The sequence below is a fragment of the Microtus ochrogaster genome, chromosome 21, assembly GCF_000317375.1.
Source record: "Microtus ochrogaster isolate Prairie Vole_2 chromosome 21, MicOch1.0, whole genome shotgun sequence".
In the NCBI taxonomy this organism is placed as follows: Eukaryota; Metazoa; Chordata; class Mammalia; order Rodentia; family Cricetidae; genus Microtus; species Microtus ochrogaster.
The window spans coordinates 41,034,098-41,038,802 of record NC_022022.1 but is presented as its reverse complement, the minus strand read 5'-3'; positions in this window follow the sequence as shown (position 1 = coordinate 41,038,802).

The following is a 4,705-nucleotide window of genomic DNA, read 5'->3' as shown; positions in this document are numbered from 1 at the left end:
CACACACACACACACACACACACACACACACACACACGCTAAACAATGTGAAGAAAAAAGCCTGCTAATGAAGCGATTGACTGACTACTGGGCTAGGTTCTTGTTGGCCTCTGCAGAGACGCCTTGTTCTTCCATCTTCAATCAACCAAGCTCAGCGGTAGTAATCTGAACAAAAGGCAAACAGCTGAGAATTATCCAGCCTTGCCAACTAGGTGAATCTGGGACCAGTCTTTGAGAAAATAAGTACAAGGCATGAAGCAGGCATGCTTCAAGGATGGCATGAAAACCTCAAGTTTGCATAGAAGTGTTTAGTGTATCTCTATAAAATAATGCAATTTGGATATAATGCAAATGATTCTGAGGGAGTACAGATGTCTAGAAATATAATGTTGGAAGTCATCAGGATATACATGGAATTAAAGACCTGAAAGTGGACAATTTAACCCTCAATGTCTTGGTAAGAGAAGAGAGTGTCTGACAGGAGACAGGCGAGTTGAAGGCACAGCCAATGATGGAGTGACAATCTTGAATGGACTCTGGACTCAGACTCAAGAGATGCAAAAGAAAACTTCTAGAGAAAAGAACTTGTTTACCTGTTGAATATGGGGTAACATCTCAGAATTCAAAATGATCTTAACGGTTTGGAGACAGATTACTGGCATCCCATGATGAATTCTAATGTTTCTAAGTCCTTTTTTCACAATTAAATTCCATGTTAACAGGAGCTAATATGAAAAAATAAAAACATTTCTAACAATAGAATTCTAACTAACCCCAGGCCAATGGTGTCGAGCATTAGTGCCTTGTTTCATACAACAAAATTCTCTCCTATGAATTATTTAGTATAGTGCCTTTTTCAAGTTCTCAGCTATACAGCAGTCCTTCACATAATGAAAAAATTATAAGAATACAAGCTGTTCCACGAAGGTTGATTTAAGTTTAAAAAAATTTATTCTCTAGGGTCATCGTGGTTTACCCAATGTGAAATGTGTTGTGTTTTGCAGAAGGTAGGCTCTGGGGTATGCACTGCCATGGACCTAATGGATTTCTTCTGTGTAGTCCAGCCCGGGGAGAAATGGATAAGTCGGTGTAATAAAGCATGCAGCTGAATTGCACACTCAGGTTCTCTGGAACGGAATAAAGGAAGTGGCATTTTTTTTTCTCTTTTCTCTAATGTACGCTCTCTTTTTTCGTTGTCGTGATTCTTCTTGCAATGTGGCTTGTCCTCTGCCCTGCTTCGGCTCCCTCAGGCCTGCCTGCACTTCTCCTCTACCTGCCTGTCTCCCTCCCGTTTTTCACATATTCTTTTCATGAATGATGCAAAGAGGTGTCTGTGGCATTGCTCACAGATCTGTCTCCTGTGAGCTGCTTTCAGAAGATCCCAAAGTACATATGAAGAGCTGCAAAATGGGGCTTCTGTTGACCAGGAAAAGAATGTGACTTTATAGAAAGAATTGATATGCTTTGCATCCTTACTCTGTTTATTTATTTAGTGCTCTTTATCAGCTTAGCTGCTAGCTCTTCTCCTTTTGATAATTTTTATTTCAGTCTGGTGATGTGGGAGGCGTGCTGCTTACTCAGGCTTTCGGTTCAAGCTGGCATTATGTGTAGAACTCAGTTCTTTCCATATGATCCTAAGTAAGCATAGCTTGCTGCATAGCTCTCAACTGGGGTATTAGAAATTTAAGGACTCATAGAAAGCTATTTTTTCTTCAAAATAATACTTTCTACTCTCTATGCATACTAAATCCTGAAACCTTTACTATGTTATATATGATCTTCAGACTTGGAATGTGTTGAGTAGAAGGGAATCAACTGTCGACCATGCTTTTCTCCCTTCTCAGCCCTGTATGACTAAATAAGACTGCACGTTTTGAAAGTTCAGGAATCCTGTCTCTTTTTTCTTTGTTTTATAAATAAGTAGGTGCTGTTGGCATGAATGTAGTCTTAGAACTGAGAAACATATGCGTTCCAACTTCAATATCTCACCATGGATGGATGGCTTGACCTCCAAGAAGTTTATTCCTTTCATCTAATAGAAATCTAATATTCACAAGAAAGTCTCGAGTGTTGATTATTTGGTATCAAGGGTGGTCAAGTCCTAGTGTAGAATGCCTAGTGGAGTGTAGCTCTCAAGGGCATTGCTGTTTCTTTCTGGGTGAGACATACTTCCTTCCTATTTATAATATGGAAATTGTCTTGTGTTGCATGTTGACGAGAAGACAAAAATAGGAAGGCATGTTAAACCATGTGAAGCTTCACTGGCCACACGGAGTTATTATGATCTTGTAGGTTACACTTCACTAAGCCTGTGTACCCACCATACGCGTAAGCCTCTGCAATGTGAGTGTGCATACTCAAGATTAAAGGAACAAGGCTCTGAAATCCAGGAGCTCATATTTCAGTGAACAGCATGAATAATTACATATATAAGGATTTTCTTGGTTGTTTTTTTGTTTGTTTGTTTTCAAGAGCCTGTCCTGGAACTTGCTTTGTAGACCATGCTGGCCTTGAACTCAGAGAGCTGCCTGCCTCTGCCTCCCTTGTGCTGGGATTAAAGGCAGCATCCCCACCCAAAAGAGACTTTTTTAAAGGTAATCTGCACTCTATGCTATCTATTCACTAGTTTCAAAGTGAAATCTATACAAATTATTCTGAAGAAAGAAGAAATTCTGACTAGAAGATTGTAATATCTCTTTGTCCAATGTTTGTTGAATTTAAGAGGGAAGATAAAATCAAGAAAAACTCTCTGTGTATTTAATCTGCTTGGAGGACTTTAATTACTCAGAAGAAAGAACCATAGAACATAGAACTTTAATTAATGGGGATATGGGAACTGGGATAATGGGATTTTCTTGCTAATTTTCTTTAAAAAGAAAGTCTGTGTTTTGTCACTTCTGTTCCTATCCTCGATAACATTGGCTCAAACAGCCCATGCTGAGTTGGTGTGGATTTGACAATGGTGGGTGTTGTGGTGGACCTGAGCGAATCCTAATATCAAATATTTAACTCCAATGGGTTGATTATCTTATAGATTCAAGGAGAGACTAACTTATGAAAACAAAACAGCAATATAAATAAATGTGCCACCAGGTAGAAATAAATGAATGATTTAAAGATTAGGAGTCAGGGGAGTGTTGGCTGCCACTGAAGTGTGGCCTGTGGAAATTAAATTCACTGTCCAGTCATAACAGGGTAGAACATCAACAAGTTTAAATCACATTACAGGGAAAAATTATTTAAAAGACAAAGCTAGGGCAGAGAAGAAATAGGGCAAGAGGAGTCAAGTGAGGTATGTCATGGGAGATTAACTTGAGGACTTCTAAATCTTAAGTGTAGTTGGTTCTTTATGACATCCTCAGACACATACGGCAAGGCCCAAGTCAGCTATATATTTGATAGCGTTTGGAAACTGCTCCCCATAAATTCCAACTATGAATAAGCTTGCCACGTGGATATTACCCTCAGCAATGTGATGAGTGCCCTACGAAGAAGGAAGAAGTCTATGTAGCTCTGTATTGTATGATTGCAAAATTGAAGAATTATCTTTAGATCCCTGGTTGTGACAGATCTCGATCCTGGACTTTTGTGGGAGCCCACAGAAGTGGATCTGCTTGACTCTGACTGCAGACTTCTTGCTCCTTCAAAGTTATTGACTGGAGATTTAACTTAAGGTGTGGCTATTAGCTGGACATCTTGACCTAGGGTGTGGTGACTTGGTGTTCTGGGTTTGAAGACGGTAATCACTTTACTTGTTCGTTGTATCATGATTAAAAAAAATCTTTCACTTTCTTCCCCTCTTGTGGATTGGGGTATTTAAAGATCATAAGAAATAAACACGGGTGCACTCAGCGTTCACTGGGTTGACCTCCTAGTACTATGCTATGCCTCTGTCTCTTCTGTATCTCTATTTATTCTGCCTAGCATTTCTAATCCACATGCCCCTACCCTGGAACATATGAACCCATTGAGGCTGGTTCAGCCCACAGATGTCAGCCCAAATTGTGACTACAACAGACTTTCTACCCTCCAGAACAATGAGAAAACTTGCTGGTTCATGTAGTCAAGTCTATAGTATTTTTGTTCAGGCAACATAAACTGACTAAGACACTCCAATTCCTACAGCGATGAGAGGGAGGAACATCTATCCCTTTGCTTGGAGAATATCCATAGATTCTCCTGGAAGATCAAACCCAGTTGGAAAATATTTGTATCCTTTAAACTGTGATCTTGCCTCTTCGGAGAATTTTAGATTCATAAGGAAGATTAAGTAGTTTCCTAGTTTAACTGGAAGGATTCTATACCTAGTATGGCTTGTTCACCAAAAAAGTATTTTATTTGTGCAGAAAGGAAGGATTTTTATGAAGTTATCCTAGTACTTGGGAGATGACTCAGTGGGCTTAGTGTTTCCTACACAAGTACAAAGACCTATGTTTGGATCTCCAGTACCCATGTAAAAATAATTTGTAAACCCAGTACTTTGAGCAATGGACATAGGATCCCAGGAGCTGGATAGCTAGCCCACCTAGTTAATCACTGAGTCACTGGTTCATTAAGAGACCATGTCTAAGAGAATAAGACAGAGCATAGTAGATACCTGACTTCAAACTCTGACTTCTGCAGGTACACTCAGAGGTATTCACTCACAGATATGCGTGCATCTCTCTCTCTCTCTCTCTCTCTCTCTCTCTCTCTCTCTCTCTCT